This window comes from Macrotis lagotis, chromosome 1 (assembly GCF_037893015.1).
Source record: "Macrotis lagotis isolate mMagLag1 chromosome 1, bilby.v1.9.chrom.fasta, whole genome shotgun sequence".
In the NCBI taxonomy this organism is placed as follows: domain Eukaryota; kingdom Metazoa; phylum Chordata; class Mammalia; order Peramelemorphia; family Peramelidae; genus Macrotis; species Macrotis lagotis.
Window position 1 is genome coordinate 233,532,765 of NC_133658.1, and position 18,154 is coordinate 233,550,918.

Here is an 18,154-nt window from a genome sequence, read left to right on the forward strand (position 1 = left end):
GACTGATCCTTCACCTGAAAGACTGTCATCCAGCCAGAACAGCTTCAGAAACAGTTGAGTAATGATCAATATAGTGTTTGCTGCCTGACAAATCCAGGAGAAATGCCAGGAGCAGAACAGAGATCTGTACACAATGTTTGTAGAGTTTACCTTTGATATTGTCATTTGCGAGGGCTTTTGGAAAATTATGTTGCCTGGAAAACTTCATTAGCATTGTCCATTAATTTCATGACAGCATACTTGCCCACATTCTGGATGATGTTTTCATGCCTTCCTTTTCATGAATCAAAACAAGGCTGTATGCTTTCTCTCTTAGTTTTTAGCATGATGTCAAATGCCTTCAATGGAAATTAAAACAGCATCAAAGTCAGCTACCTTACTGATGGCGAATTCAAATTGAAAAGACTACAAGACAAGACTAAAATGGAGGGAATATTGGTGTAAGATTTTTTTTGTTTGCAGATGATTGCAGAGAGCAGTCTCTGAAGATAAGATGCAGCAAAGTATGGATCAATTATCTGCTGCCTGAGATAATTTTGGACTAACAATTAATACCAAGAAAACACAAGTGCTCCATCAGCCCAGAACTACAACATTTATATGGAACAGATGAGCTGACCTTATTGTTGTATGCCAGTGAAACCTGGACCAGTGCTATAACAGGCAACTGAATCACTTCTATTTGAATTGTCTTAGAAAGATTCTGAAGATCATCTGGCAAAATAAGAAACCAGATACTGAGGTCCTTTCTCAAACTAAACTGCCAAACATCCAAACTATACTTCAGAGAGAGACCTCAGAGAGCACAACTCCAATGGTCTGGCCACATTGTTCAATATGCTTGCCAAAACGATTATTTCATAGAGCACTCACACAGGGCAAGGGCTCACATGGTGGTCAGAAAAAGAGATACAAGGATGCTGTCAAGGTTTCTCTTAAGAACTTGGGAATTGAGGGGCAGCTAGGTGGCTCAGTGGATAGAGCACTGGCCCTGGGGTCAGGAGTACCTGAGTTCAAATCCAGCTTCAGACACTTAATAATTACCTAGCTGTGTGGCCTTGGGCAAGCCACTTAACCCCATTTGCCTTACAAAAACCTAAAAAAAAAGAATTTTGGAATTGATTATGTGATATGGGAGATATTAACACAGGAATACCCAGCAAGGCATGCTCTGTGAGCGCAGCAAAATTGAAATACTCCTATAGAAATTCAACATACATAAATTTTAAAAACCAACCCCAAAGTTTCACATGGGCTATTTGTGCCCAACCTGTGATAGAACATTCTGAACTAGTACTGGTCTGATCAAGTACAGTTCGACAAATTGTAACTTGACTCTAACATAATGGTGTCAATTTGGTCCTCTTCAAGAACAAAAGACAACTGCCAGACATTTCCCATTTAAATAACCCAGTCTTTCTAGTTACCACCTCCTCAACTCCTTATCCCCTCCTGCTCCAGAAACAAAGCACTGCAGGTTTCAAATGTTCCTGGAGCATTTCTGATCAGATAATTGGCCACTTCTTACTTTTTTATCTGCATGCCTTCTGGTTTCTCTGGCAGAGGGGTCCTACAGACTTCTAGTTGTCTTTTTTTAATGTCCTAATTTCTTGTTGTGTTTGTGATTGTTCTTTAGTCAATTTTTTAGCCAATGCCCCATTCAAATTTTTGTTAGAATACATTATATGGGCTTCTATATGACCTTTCATACCACTATCATAATCAGAAGCCCCATAGGACTTAGTTTTAGGTCTTCCCAATCCTTCAAGGTCCTACTCATAGGTTATCTTCTCTAGGCAACCTATCCTGATGTCTTTAGTCCAAAATGAGCTCCTTGTCTTCTAGTCTCTTCTATTACTTATCTTGCCCTTTTTTAAAATTGTATGAGAGTAATTTATGTACCTTTCATCTTTAATACTAGACTGTTAGCTCTTAATTTTCTTTGTTAAACAAGACTTAATAATCTAGCATGGAGACATATAGAATAACGATTAATACTTTATTTCAGTGAGTTACACATTTCCACATTGGATCCATTTAATCAATTTAAGACTTGACTAAGAACTCATTTTTCAAAATATCCTATATGTATCTATATTTTGTTAGAATATTTCTAGTAAGGAGCAACTAGCTGTGTAGTCAAGAGGACCTGAGTTCAAATCCAGCCACAGACATAATAATTTGCCCAGCTGTATGACTTTCGGCAAGTCAGATAACCCCATTGCCTTAAATAAATTTTAAAAAATAGAATAACTCCAAGGAAAGGGAGTCTATGCCCTGCCAGGGGGTCCTATTTAATTCTTTTTTTTAAGATCTAATTATTTTCTTTCATTGAACCTAATCTATTTCTCTATAACTTTGATCCATCATTCATGGTTCTAACTTCTAAGTCAACAGTGCAATTCTAAATCTTTTTCCATATAATATTCTTTCAAATACTTGAAGATAAATATCATGTTCCTCTTCCCCCAAGTCCTTTCTTCACCAAGTTAAATTCCTCTCTCCATGCAGAGGAGGACTGGCTGCTCTTCCTCTAGACATTCTGCAGCTTTTATAAACACTTTGTAAAATGTGGCACCTAGAGTAAGGCACAAGATATGATCAGGAAAGGGCACACTGGGATTATACATGTTAGTCAATCAATTAATCCACAAGTATTTACTAGATACCCAATGTAAGGAGTACATTATGCGAGGACCAGGAGATAGAATGACAAATGAAAAGATCTTACACTTAAGAGCTTACCTTCTAATGGAAGAGACAACACAAATGCATATATTCATGCATGTTTGTATGAATACATGTGTATATTTGTAAGTACACATATACTTGTGTATTGAAATATGTTCATGTATATATAGATAATCTGTATATATACATATATATACATATATATATGTATATATACATGTATATATATATAGTAAATGTTTGAAGACCAAAAAAAAACCCACCAGCAGCTAGGAGGATCAGGGAAAGCTTCATATAGAAGGTAACACTTGAAAAGTTTTCTTATAAATGAAGGATTTTAAGAGACCAAGATAAGGAAGTGCATGCCAGGTTTGGAGTCAGTAACATGATGCTCTTTATTGTTTAGCAGATCTCCAGCAGGAAGGTTAACTGAATAGAGATTATGACTTTGAATGGCCGGACCATGCCAAGGGTTTAATTTTTTAATTCTCCTAAATATTTCAGGCAGAGAGGACATTTGCCCAGAGGATATTTATGTTCCAGAGCTTAAGAACCAGAGCCAAAATGTTATTCAAAAAAGAAAAGCTAGTTCCTATTCCATCTCTTCTTCCTCCTTCCCTTCAATCCTCTCCTTCCTTTCAACTCTACCTCCACTTAAGTGATGAGAAATGACCCTCCCACATACACAATTTTCCAACATTAGTCTGAAATACCACATTTTCCAGCATGAAGAAACCAAAAAAAATCCTAGCAAAGAGGGTGTGATCTTCTTACTGATAATGCCAGAGCAATATTAAATGGTACAGTGGTAGAGTACCAGTCCTGAAGTCAGGAGGACCTGAGTTCAAATCCAGCCTCAGACACTAATTGTGTGACCTTAGGCAAATAATTTAACCCTAATTGGTTCACATCCAGAGCCATCTCCAGGCATCCTGATTCATATCTGATCACTGGACCCAGATGACTCTGGAGAAAAAAGTGCGACTAGTGACTTGGCATAATACCTCCCTTCACACAAATTCAATTCACATGCCTATCATGGCATCACCTCCATGATGTCATGATCTTCTTTGAAAATGAAAGGCAGGGGCAGCTAGGTGGCATAGTGCATAAAGCACTGGCCTTGGAGTCAGGAGTATCTAGGTTCAAATCCAACCTCAGACACTTAATAATTACCTAGCCATGTGGCCTTGGGCAAGCCACTTAACCACACTGCCTTGAAAAATTTTTTTAAAAAATGAAAGGCAAACTTCAAAACACAAAATTTAGAGATGTCAAAAAAATCCCCTATTTCCATCCTGCATCTCACTCAGCCTGATCAGAGAACAGCAGGTTGACAAGCTAAAAAATGAGTTCTACAAGCTCCAGAAGCACTGATGATCTCTCAGATCCTTGTCTCAAAGCATTCCTCTTGCCAGAACTGGCATAAAACAGGTCATTTGAGAGCTCAACTTCCAGAGGACCATGGTCAAACTCAAACCACTATCAGCATCCACACCACTGCCTGTGACACTGAAGTCTTCAGTTCTCCTTCCTCCTCCTTCTCTTCTTTCTACTCCCTCTTCACCTCTTCCTCCACCTTCACTTCCTCTATCACTTCCACCACCTCTGCCTCTTTCTCTCTATTCAACACCTTTTTTACTCAAAAAAAAATCAAACTGAGATACTTTAAGCTACACCATTAAAACAAAATGTACCCATGCATATCACTGTTAAAGATTTGGTCACTTTGAAGGTAAAGAAAACACAGAATTCTACCATTAGGAGTAAGATTCTGTCATCAGGAATGAAAGCCACGGGTTACAGTCTCTGATCTTCAGAGTATTGCCCTGAAACCTCAGTGCAAACTTCCATCAACTCATGTTGCAAATGTGATAATCACTCCCAGCAAAGACCAACTAGATGTAAAAAGACTTCTTAGGAAAATGAATATAGGTAGGAGCCCAGGAACTCCTCTCATCAATAAAGAAAATGTGGAAACTATAACAGGATTGAACCCAATAATGACCAAGATTGCACAGTGAAAGCTTCAGCTGGTTCACACAAAGAGTCAATCCAAAACTCCATTACTTTCTGCAACAGTTTTGATGAGCAAAATTATCGAGGAGGGGAACATTATCTCATTATGTAATTTTGCTATTTCTTATACTTTATTTTTCTTCCTTAAGGATATGATTTCCCTCTCATCACATTCAATTTAGATCAATGTATACCATGGAAACAATGTAAAGACTAACAGACTGCCTTCTGTGGGGGGGGGGGGGAGGGAAGCAAGAATAGAGGAAAAATTGTAAAATTCAAAATAAACAAAATCTGTCTTAAAAATTGATGTCAATGATGGATCACATTTGAAGATAAAATATTAAATAGATGTGCTCAAATGTTATTTTTAAGAATTTCAGAAACCCATAAATCATCCATTGTGTGTCTACATAGTAAAAAGAACAGATCTAAATATTCTCCACTTGTTCCAATGAGTAAACATGTTCAAATAGGATATCAGTTGTTCTGTTTTGTTTTGCTTTGTTTTGGTTTTGCCTTTGGTTGTCTAGATGATCAAGCTTAACTCAATAGCTATCATATCCTTTCTTTAATTTGTCAGGATAGGATATTCTGACTGACTTAGGTTCCATTCATTTAAGAATAGTCATTTGTCAATGCTATATTTGCTACCCAACAATTAAATAGACATTAAGGATTGCAACCATACCTATCTTTATCCAAATAAGAGAATGGAGCCTGATGGCCTTAAAAAAAACAGTATACTTCTTTCTCTATCTTTGTAGCCATTTCTAGTTCACTAGCATGCCCTAGAATCCCCTTGCTTTTCATATTACATATTCAAGAAGCCAAAGGGAAGCTTCATGCACAGTTTCAATATGTACTATGTTCATTCTATTTCTCCTGCCAAGGTCTTCATGTGCCCTAAAGCTGACTCTAAGCACAAGGCTCTCTGTACTTCTAACCAAAGAGCAGAGGGAGCTATCATTAACCAGATCTGAGGCTGTTCAAGAAACTCATCTGTTTCGCTAAGGATGAAGACAGCAGTTAATGAATCAATAAGGACAGCAGGGGTAAGAAGCACAGAATTATAAAACCTCAGTAAATTTGCTATCTTTCCAGGAAAAAACTATAATATGAGATAAATATAGGATCTTTGGAAGGTTCTTAAGCCAAAAATCTAGCTTAAGGAGTTTCCTAAAATACCAACAAATGTTCAAACCTTGGACCAAGTACAATGACCCTAAAAAATCTCCATCTGAGCTCCAAGGCTATCTATTCAGCCTAGGCAACCTTAGATAATCATATTTTTGAAATACACATGCAGGTGTCTTAACACTCATAATGAATAAATACAGAGGCAATAGTAAGACACTCATGCCAAAAATGAAATGTATTATTAAAAAAAAACCTATTGGCTATCCCTGTAAAAGTCAAGAACTAAGGGAGTGCTCATGGAGGAAACCATTCTTATTGCAGGGTGGTATTTCACAAGGAATAAGTGAAGCTTTAGATGGCTCAACTATATACTGTGTTCATTTTTTAAATTACTTAATAATTCACAAAGCATGAATACTATTATCTTACAATTGAACAAGATTCTGTAAGAGGTATTCAGAGGGAAGGTTCTAAAAGCATCTTATAACTATATTGGTATATACAAATACATATATTTGTAAAGCTACTGCCACCATCATACCAGTATTAAAAAATATTACATGCTCCCCAGGTTTCCTTTTCAACTTTTACTAAGTTTTATATTCATTATTCTGTAATAATGACTCCCTAATTACATAATTAGGGCTCCTTAAAACCGACATTTATAGTATGCTTTGTTATTAATATTGTGTGATAACGAAATCAGGTCAACAATTCTGGAGTCACTTAGCTATGGTTTAACAATAAAAATTTTTATAACAAAAAATTGGATCTCTGAAAAATTTTTGCACATATATTTTTAAATTTAATTTGCCTTATTAATACTTTTTTAAATCTGTAAAATCCACAAAACAAGAAATCAAGCTCTAATTTTTGTAGCAATGCTGATTTCTTAAGTATAAAAGCTCAAAAAGAAAATTTTTAAATTGGCTAAGGAACTGAGTTGGCTCCAGCACACCCTTATTTGGGGGACAGCCAAGAAAACAGTGCAGAAACAGAAAATGGAATGTTGTGTGTAAGAAGTACTGAGTTTAAATGTAGAGTGAGCAAAGGAGAGTATTGTATAATAAGGTTGGAAAAAATGTTTGGGGTTGAGTTTTGGTTGTCACAATGAACTTTAAACCCACTAAACCCGCCCCCTCCAGGTCTTTTATTTCAGATGAAATTCTACCTAACCATGTTTTCAAGGACTTGATATTGATGTCTATTGAGGTTCACCTTTTTGTTTCCAAACTCTATCATCCAACTTTTTTTGATATAAGTGTGATCTCACCAAAATAGGTATGCCCTTGAATGCTACAAATCACAAACCCCTCTGTGCCTCTTCATATGATAAGATTCTTATCTGTGTCTTCCCAAAAGTTCTCCATAAATGTTCTACTTAACATGGTGGCATATTTTTTCTTGTCTTTTTTTAAAACAACATAAGGTTTGATATTGGACTATCCATCTATTATCCTCTCTCTCTCTCTCTCTCTCTCTCTCTCTCTCTCCCTCTCTCTCTCTCTCTTTCCAATTTCATTTTATTTTAAGGTCCAAATTATTTTCCTCCCATCTCATTCTACCACCACCCCCACTGGGAAAAAAAAGAAAATAAATTCTATTACAGGCATGTATAATCAAGCAAAACAAATTTCCACATCAGCTATATCCAAAAATCCAAAAACATAAGCTTCAATTTGGACTCTGAGCTTATCATTGGTGAATAGAGTGTTTTATCATGACTTCATTCTCAAAAATATGATCAGTTAATCCTTTTTTAAATACAGACATCTCCGGGATAATCTCTTCTATACCAACTTATTAATATACATTTACTTAATTAAATTGAAGAAGAGGTATAAAGTGAATATATGGTAAATTAGAAACTAACTGCTCAATTTTCACTAAAAACAAAATTTCACTCTCAAAATATCTATAGAAATGTAGCAGTATCATATTACCAACCCAGACAAAGTTTTCTGAAATACAGTCAAAAAACTTTAAAGATTGTTTTAGAAACACAGTTCTTCATTTTACAAAGCACTGGCTGCCAAGGAAAATGTAAAAAGGAAATCTGTAGGAATTATAATATATGATAATACAGCCTATGCATCACCCATGATAGCCTAATCAGAGAAATTGTCTGAACTAATGCAATCTGTAGATTCAATTCCATTCAACAATTTTTTTTTAATATTAAGTAAGGAAGAACTGAGTTTGAATCCTGAATTATTACCTATGTGATCCCAGGTCAATCACTTACCAACCCTAACCTCTTTCTGTTTGCTTCCCCTTCTGTAAAATGAGATAATAATAATAATTAAATCTACATTCCACAGCTGTGAGGAATAAAATATTTGTAAAGTGCTTTGAAAACTTTAAAGTACTAAAGTGCTATTGTTATTATTGTTACATTTATTAAATGATATGTACAGGGGCGGCTAGGTGGCGCAGTGGATAGAGAACCAGCCTTGGAGTCAGGAGTACCTGGGTTCAAATCCGACCTCAGACGCTTAATAATTACCTAGCCATGTGGCCTTGGGCAAGCCACTTAACCCCATTGCCTTGAAAAAAAAATCTAAAAAAAAATGATATGTACAAAAGCACAGTGCTAAGTTTTGGACATACAATAAAAAGATAATACTTAATGATTTATTTGAAAATTGCTTCACATACATCATAAAAAAAGTCTAAACAATGTCCTGAAGTCAAAGGTTTGGGATATATAAATTCTGCTTCAGATAACTAAGAAATTAGTATTATAACCTGTGTGCTCTATAGGGAGTCAGTTAATCTGGGCCTCAGAATCCTCACAAGTAAAACTTAGCTAGATGACTTCTAAAGTTTCTTCCATCTTAAAATTTATAACTATTTGAGACTGATAACAACTCTATGAAGTAGGTATATTTTCTCCATTTTACAGATAATGAAACTGAGGCTCAGTCAAGTCTGAGGCAAGCTCATTTACTAATAGAGGTACCTGGGAATAGATTTAAGAGCTAAAGATGATTTTGAAACATCTACTATGGAAAATGTGATAGTATGTAAATAACCCAGAAGCACACATCCATAACAAAGTTTGAACCCAGATCTAATTCTAATAGCTATGGTACCATCTTTAGCCTAAATAAGTTTCTAATATATTAGGATAATTATGCCATGTACACAAATAAGTACGGTACAAGGTAGAATGAGAGAGAGACAAAATAAATACACAAATTGCCCCCTGGAAAACTTTAAAAAGGAGAAATCACTTTTAGGAGTTGGGAAGGGAATGGTTTCATGGAAGAGGTTATGCTTGGGCTAAATCTAAAAAGGAAAAGAAGGGTTTAAACAGGTAAATTCTCTAATGAGAGAATATATTCTGGGCATAGAAAATAATCTGCACAAATGGATGGAGGATAATGACTCCCAACTGAAATAGCAAAGTTTGGAAGAGAAGATGTCCCAGTCAAGGAAAACAAAAGTTCTTTGATAATAGGACCAATCAGAGCATGTCTAGAGGCAGCCTGGAAGAAAACAGTAGACAAGAGCAAATTGAGAGCAAAAGTATGACAGATTGAGTGGAGCATTAAAAGAGGAAAGAGGGGCTGAGATCTAGGACACAAAGGCAAGGATTAGTTCTACAATGAGTTAGGTGACTTCATACCATTAAATTGTCCCAAAGGAGTAAACAGGTGAGAGTAAAGAGATTTTTTTTAATTTTATAGAGGAGAGATGAAAAGGAAATTCACAATGCACTTGATTTTAAGAGCCTGCCATGTTTATGGAACGCTGAGAAGACTGACCTCACTAGAACAGAGGGTACTTGTCAGAGAGTCAGAGAAGATAAAATGGAAAGGCTGAATGGAACCAAACTAACAAGACCTACAAAATCCAGTCAGAGGAGTTTGGACTGAATGTCATAGGAGGTAGGAAGCCATTGCCAGTCTCTCTAATGCTCCCAAAATGTATCCAATTGCCCAGAAATCTTCCCTTATCCCATTACAGTAGAAATCATTACAAATCTCCCTATCCTGTTTCTTCACTCTCTTCCCCAATGTCTTGTCCTGCTAGACACAGAAAAGAACCCCATGACTTTATTGACTTGAGGAAAGGGGTGCCCAATTTGCTCCAAGTCCTAGAACACTATTCAGTTATGAGGATCCTATTTCCATCATTCTCCTTGACTGCTCTTTTTATTTTTTAAATATCTCCTCTCCATAAAGCTGACTTGTGTTATTCTATTCATGTTTCCCGGAATTGGATTTTGGTTTTATAAAATCTCCTGGATTCTGTTAAGAGGAATATTGGTGGTGATAAGTATGTCAGAGTGATGAGAAAGAAGAGGTAAGCTGCAAGGGTCCCTTTTCTTGGAAACCCAGCTAGATTTTTTCCTGGCCCTTAGGATTAATGTTCTCTCTGTCTGGATGATTTCCAAGTAAAGGAAAATCTTGTTCTCAAATATCAAAGGAATCTGCCTGGACACCATTCAGTTATGGGTTCTCCACAGAGCATTATTAAGTCTCCTCTGATCCCCTGAGATTCCAAAGTATGCTCACTATAAGGGCAAGCTTATCATAAGCCAAGTAGTTATAGAGTTTTATATATAATATGTGATATTTATATACTCAACGTCTTAGCAAAATTTAAAGCATCAGTAGCTTATTTTAATACATAATGATATTTCTTGATTACTCCAAGATTGCCTGATATTGTGCTGGGTTTGGAATCAGGAAGACATATATGACTAATATGGAAATATATTTAATATAGTTATACATTTATAATCTATATCAGATTACAGGCTGTCAAGGGAAAGGAGAAAGAAAGGGAGGAAGATAGAAAAAATGTGAAACTTAAAATCTTACAAAAAAATTAATGTTGGAATCAGGAAGACAGGTTCGAATCCTCAAATCCTTAGTTATGTGATCATGGGCAGGTCACTTCACCTCCATATACTTTTAGACAAGTCCTTAGGATTTATGTAAGTCTTAGATGAATGCATTGTTGTGGTAAGAGCAGTCTCTGCTAGTTTTTAATCCCCTAAAAGGCAGAGAAGCTGTCCCTGAGACATAGTTGGCTCAGACTGGAACTGTTGCTTTGGCATCCCAGATGCCTAGGACGTAAAAATGCCAACCTGGCTCAGGCTTGGCAGATGTCCCATTGCCAAGAGCATCACCATATTCAACATTTTCTGCTGATAACATTTTGGGGTGAGGAGAAGGGAGGGATGAGAAGTTCTGCCTGAATAAGAACCATATCATGCTGAGTGTCCTTTCCACACTATGACAATGTAAACTTTTCTTTGTTATCTGTTGGATGGTCTACAAGTATCTCATTTTCCCTAGAATCTTAAACTCAAAGCACCATATATACCCAAATTAAATCTACTCTAAAACAATTTGTGATAAAGTGATGGGAAAAGCTCCCAAAAGCAAAAATTTCCTATGGTGACAAAAATCACACATCCTATGCCATTTTGAGGTTTTTCAAGTCAGTTCCCCTCTCTAGGTCTCTGTTTCCTCTTCTGTGAAATAAAAGAGTTGAACAAGATCATTTCTTTTTTTCAGAAAGATTTTATTTATTTTGAGTTTTACTATTTTCCCCCCATTCTTGCTTCCCTCCACCCCATCCCCCGCAGAAGGCATTCTGTTAGTCTTTACATTGTTTCCATGGTATACATTGATCTCAGTTGAATGTGATGAGAGAGAAATCATATCCTTAGGGAATAAAAATAAAGTATGAGATAGCAAAATTACATAATAACAGTTTTTGGGCAAGCCACTTAACCCTGTTTGCCTTACAAAAAAAATAATATAATACATAATAACAGGGTTTTTTTCCTAATTTGAAGGTAATAGTCTTTGGTCTTTGTTCAGAGTCCACAATTCTTTCTCTGGATACAGATAGTATTCTCCATTGCAGATAGCCCAAAATTGTCCCTGGTTGTTGCACTGATGGAATGAGCAAGTCCATCAAAGTTGATCATCACCCCCATGTTGCGGTTAGGGTGTACAATGTTCTTTTGGTTCTGCTCATCTAGCCCAGTATCAGTTCATGCAAATCCTTCCAGGCTTCCCTGAATTCCCATCCCTCCTGGTTTCTAATGGAACAAGAGTATGCCCTTTGGGCATAATTCCAAATTGCTCTCCAGAAAGGTTGGATGAGTTCACAGCTCCACCAACAATGTATTAGTGTCCCAGATTTCCCACATCCCTTCCAACATTGGTTATTGTCCTTTCTGGTCATATTGGCCAGTCCGAGAGGTATGAGGTGTTATCTCAGAGATGCTTTAATTTGCATTTCTCTAATAAGTAATGATTTGGAGCAATTTTTCATATGACTATGGATTGCTTTGATTTCCTCAACTGTAAGTTGCCTTTACATATCCTTTGACCATTTGTCAATCGGGGAATGACTTTTTTTTTAAATTTGACTCAGTTCTCTATATGTTTTAGAAATTAGTCCTTTGTCAGAAATACTAGTTTCAAAAATTGTTTCCCAATTTACTACATTTCTTTTGACCTAAACAAGATCATATCTAAGGTCCCTTCTGACTCCAAATCCTTTGATCCTTAGATCTTGCCCATGGACTGGCTTATCCTTTGCTAACCTCCCTCCTCTCACTACTGACCTTGAATTCTTTCCTACTGTGATATAAATGACTGAGAACAGCTTAGAGTGTAAATCCTAGGAAGGGAGGTGGAGTGCATTAGAAAGGATCAAAGTTCTAAACTTAAGGAATGGGCTTTAAACTAGTCTGGTGGTACACTGAACTAGAAGGAGAAACTGGGGATCAAATCTTTCCTCTGAAACTTTCTTACTATTTAATCATGGGCAAATCACTTAATTTCTGTGAATTATTTCACTTGTAATTTCATTTCATTTGCAAAATGGTGCTAATAATAGAAATTATTGCCCAGGGTTGTTAGGAGGAACAAATGAGAGAGGGTAGTAAAGTACTTTGCAAATCTAAAGTACTGTATTAAAGCCAGCTATTATTACCAGTATAGGTGTCAGGTGGTACAGAAGATAAAGTGCTGGGTCTGGATTAAGGAAGGGCTAAATTCAAATCCACTTTCAGACACTTACTAAATCTGTGACTCTGGGCAAGTCACTCATCCTCTGTTTGTCTCAGTTCCCTCATCTGTAAGATGAAAACAATATTTATAAAGTCCTTTACAAACCTTAAAATGTTATAATATGGTAATTATTATTTTAAATAGATGTTATTGATATCTTTTGTTTTTATATTACTAGGATTTCCCTCTTATTACCCCCTCACACACACATACCTCTCTTGATATTATTATTAATAGCAGTAGGTTCTAGGTTTATTGAAAGTTTGTAAGGCAAGTAGAATCACAGGATTTGAACTAGAAATAACCTGAAAGACTGGGTAGTAAAATTCATCCATTTTATCCACACAAGGGGCCACAGAATGACCTTTGATTCCACAAAAGTCACCTGGGATCCAGAAAATTTGATCTGTTTTCATCATCATTCTCCCTGACAGATCTTTGTTTTGTGTGTATCTGATCTCCATAAAACTGACTAGCTTCATTTTCTCTTGAGAGCTCCATGTTTCCTTGTGCTGAACCTCTTGTTATTCTGAACCTCTTTGAAGTATGTTAAGAAGAGCATTGGTGATAAGGAGGAGAGGAGTATGTTGGAAGAGTTAGTTACGGTAACAAGATTAGTTAACAGTTCTCCAACTAGGTTCTCCAACTCTAAGTACTATATTCTTTCTATTCAAGTAGCATGGTTCCCATATTACAGAAAAGAAAATTAAGGTTCAGAAAGGCTAAGAGAATTGTTTGGTTTCATATGCTAATGTCAGAGGCAAGATTCCAACCCAAATCCTCTAAAAAGTCAATCCAATGCTCTTTCCATATTTTCAGACTTCTATCAAGGGGTTAAGAGGAAAAAGCATTATGTAAATATCATTGTTTAGCTATTTTTCAGTTGTGTGCAACTCTTCATGACCCCACTTAGTATCTTCTTGGCAAAGATACTGGAGTAGTTTGCCATTTCCTTCTCCAGCTTATTTTACAGATGAGAAAACTGGGACAAAAAGAGTTAAGTGATCTTTCCAGAGTCATATAGCTAGTAAGCCTCTAAGACTAGATTTGCATTCAGGAATATGAGTCTTCCTGATTCCAAACCCAGAATTCTATCTACTGTACCACCTAGCTGCCCTATGTAAATGTTAGCTCTTCTAATTCCTGTTCATACTGGGGAAAGAGGTAGAAGTTTTTTCTCAGTGAGCCTGAAATTATTGACTGTAAGTAAAAGGGTTCTTGGTTTCAAAAATTTGGTGGTGTTTCAGCTTTTTTGCAGTTCAGCTACAGAAACATAGTTCAAGAAACCTGCACATTAAGGGTGAAAAAGAAAATTCTCTCCCCAAGTTGCAAGAAATAAATTTGCAACTATTGATGCACGATGGTCAAAAAGTGGCCAAGAATGTGACATATCCTTAGAAAGGCTTCCAAGCTTGTCTTTATCAGCAGAAGGGAATCCCCTTCCCTTAAGAGGTCTGACAGGATTCAAGGTTTCTGGACTTCTGGGAAATCTGCCAGAGCTCTTATGCCAGTCTGGCAATTTCTGGGGTAGGATATGACCTATCTCACTTGAATTCCAATGTCAGCCAGTGTACCCATGTATGACCAAGCAACCTGAATATTTGGCATCTGTGAATATACTGAAGTTAAAACAAAATGCTGACCAGAAACAGATGGCTCTGTTAACATCCCTTAGACTCCTTAGAGGTAGACTTGCTTAGTGTGTAGTGTGCTAGACTTATAATCAGGAAGACCCTGGTCCAAATTCTAAATTAGTCAGGGAAATCTCTTTTAGTCCTCAGTTTCTCAAAGGGATAAAATGGGAATAATAACATTTGTAATGTTTGCCTTTAAGGACAAACAGATATAAGATATGCAAAGAGCTTTGTAAACCTTAAAATGCTAGATAAATATCAGTTTTTCTAATTATTCATGTCCCATCTGCAGATTTAATTTGCTCCAAGTTCTCTGAAAAATCTCAATTCATAAATACAGATCCTTCAAAGAGAATCTTTCCCTCATCTTTGTGTTGAACTACTATGAAGATAAAAGAAAATCAGAACAAATAATAAATGACTTCTACCCTCAGTAGTTTCTATAGTCAGTTGTTTCCTTTGGCATGAAGAATGAGAGGAAAACTTCCTTGCATCTGTTCACAAACTCATCTGTTAATGGGTGGGCCTATTAGCCCATTATTTTATAAAAGAGAAATATGTTTTCATAACAGATCAAACATTTTAGAACTACAATGTCTCACAACCTGTTTAGCTGTTGGGCATTGAGTTTTTCACTATATAAATGATAAAATTATGAACAACTTTGTACAAATAATTCTTTTTTTTTTTACTTCCTAATTTCTCCTTTGGAGTATAATCCCCAAAGAACTATAGTATAGTAGGTTTGCTGAGAGGCAGTATGACCGAATGAAAATTACTGAGTTTGGATCGGGAAAGTCAATCATTGTGCAACCTTGAAAGAGGCGTTTCTTTTCTCTGGCCCTCAATTTCCTCATCTATAAAATCAGGAGATTTGAAATGAAGCATTGTCTAGTGGAAAGAGGATTCAATATGGAAAGCAAGAGAAATTATTAAGCACTATATGCCATCTGTAAAATGGGAATACACTGGAGAAGGAAATGGCAAACCACTCCAGTATCTTTGCCAAAAAGATCCCATGTAGAGTCAGATACAACTGAACAACAACAATATTGTGCCAAGTACTTCACAAAAATTATCTCATTTTATCCTGACAACCCCGGAGAGAGAAGCTGTTTATTGTCCTCATTAAATTTGAGAAAACTGAAGCAGTCAGAAGGATTTGGGTTTGTTTTTTTTTAATAATTTGCCCAGAATCATATAATTAATATGCCTCTGAGGTAGGACTTGAATTCAGGTCTTCCTGACTGCCCAATACTCTACCCACTGCACCACCTAGCTCCCTCATCTATTCATATAACGGCTCTACAACATATTATATGACCTTCAAAAAGTGATTTCCTGTCCAAGAACTTCAATTCCCTCATCTGTAACATATAGTACTGTAATAGCAGAAGGATCATTGAACTTGGAGTGAGAAATCTTGAATTCAGATTTCTGGCTGTGACTTTAGGCAAATCGTTTCCCCCCACTCCCAACCTCAACTTCTTCCTTTGTAGAAGGAAGGGGTTGGACTAGACCTCTAAAGTCCCTTTCAGCTCCTATCCTAGTTAAACTCAGAAAAATCAGTGCAGGACAGCACCAAAACCACCATCTTTTTTTCTTTTTCTTTTCATTTTGTTCAATGCCTTTTTAATTCTTTCAAATCAAAGCTATTCTAGACCCAGGGAGCAGTTTGGAGCACAATAGACTTTAGGTTCCAAGATCTGATGAAAGGATTCAATCGAACTCCCCACCGGTGCTTGGCGTTGGACAGGTGTTAATTATTCCCCTTGGCAACATCTATGGATTCAGCATGGGGTAAAAAGGCAATTTGCAGCTCAGCTTGTGGCGGGCTGAGGAGCAACTGAGGAAGGGGGCTGGCAGCTCCAGCCAACCGCCCGAGAGGGGTGGTCACGAAACGCGCGCCGTCCTCGCGGGGAGAAGAGCCCAGCTCTCAAGGCTGCGGAGATCCATTTCGGAGGCAAGAGGGATGGGGGGGGGGGAAGGTTAAGTGCTCCAGACAAAAACATCCTTCTTCCAGTCTGGGCTCCTAGACACTCTCCAGAAGAGTAGTAGGCAGTGGTAAACACCTCCAACAAGCAAGTGAGCTGGGACTCCGACAATGCACTTATGGAAATAAATAGTCGCCCCTTCCCCCTTTAAGCAATGCTGCCCTACGGGCAGGAACCCGACCGATTGCTTAATAGGCTCTGGGATTCGCAGTGTGTAAAGTATAGCGAAGGCCTCGCTTCTTGCAGCTAGAAGGCTTCCCACGAGAGCAGCTTCAGCTAAACTAGATTCTAATAGTAATCCCTCCAATTTATAATACTCTCTTCTGTAGTTTACAAAGCATTCTCACACTCGCGATGTCATTTTATTCTAACCAAAGCCCTATGAGACAGCCCAAGAAACACTAATTATGTGTTTTTAAAATTTCTGTAATAAGCATTATAGTTGTTAAAAGAACTTTTCCTTCCCTGTTAGTCGGACAGACCCATTTTGTAAATGAAGAAACTGAGGCTCAAAGAACTGATTTGCTAGAACTCTATACCAGAGGGATGCCTGAGTCTTTCCCATTAGAATGGATGCTACCTGACTGATTTTTTTTAAAGATTTTATTTATTTTGAATTTTACAAATTCCCCCCAATCTTGCTTCCCTTCCCACCCACCCCCACAGTCCGCAGTTTGTTAGTCTTTACATTGAACTGACTGATTTTTTGCCAATTTTTAAAATATCTCTTAGACCCTAGAACCACACGACCAAAAAAAAAGAAGAAAAGAAAAGAAAAATAAAGCAGGTTTAATAAATACTTGCTGACTTGTTGACTTTACTCTGGCATTGTTTTCATAGCTCTGTGCTGCTGCTCCTTCCTTAGATCTTTGTCTCTGTTTCTATCTAATATATATATTTTTAAAAATCTAAATATGATCATTTAACTACATTAGTCTCCTTTGATATCTTCTTTTTCTTCCTGTCAAAATGACTAGTGATACTCATCAGTATAGACATAACTAGAAATTCTTGTCCTTGGGGCAAATTCAGCTGTGGAGGAGAGTTGCAAAAAAAAGATTTAACTGAAATGCAATGTTACCAGAAGGTCAAAACTGTGCCTGTACAACATGACCGACAGCTCCTTTTCTCCTAACCTCAAAGATAAGGCAGAGGTTGGGGGAAGGCAGAGCTGATGAGAGAAAGAATATCAAAATGGAATCATGGTTGGTGACTTGGGACTGGACAAAAAGATGGGATTGGGAAGCTGGAGAACAACTGGAGAAGAAACATCCTAATCCAGTTAGATCTGTGGACCAAAACTTAGTTGCTCTGTATTAGAATAGAATTTTGGTCTCAGAGAATCTCCTGGCCCACTTGAAATGACTTCCCTTGTGGAAGATCAGACTGTGGGCTCCCACTTAGCCTTTTTCTGAACTCTAAAAATAAACTCTCCCAAATATTAGAGTTACACATCAAATTCAGAAAAAATAAGAACAGATGACCTGTGGAGAAAAGAAAAACAGAGAAAAAAGAAGAGATGTCAAAAAAAAAGTGCTATGTCAGAACCCCCAAACTTCAATTTAAAAAAACAGAAATTTACAGAAAATGAAATCAAGGATTAGCAACTGAGGTAGAAATGCATAGAGGA

The 18,154-nt window shown here is 36.9% G+C and overlaps 1 pseudogene; it reads left to right on the forward strand.

Moving 5' to 3' along the window:
* The window catches only part of LOC141487831 (uncharacterized), a 179,341-nt pseudogene that overhangs the window by 11,240 nt on the left and 149,947 nt on the right, over positions 1-18,154 (forward strand).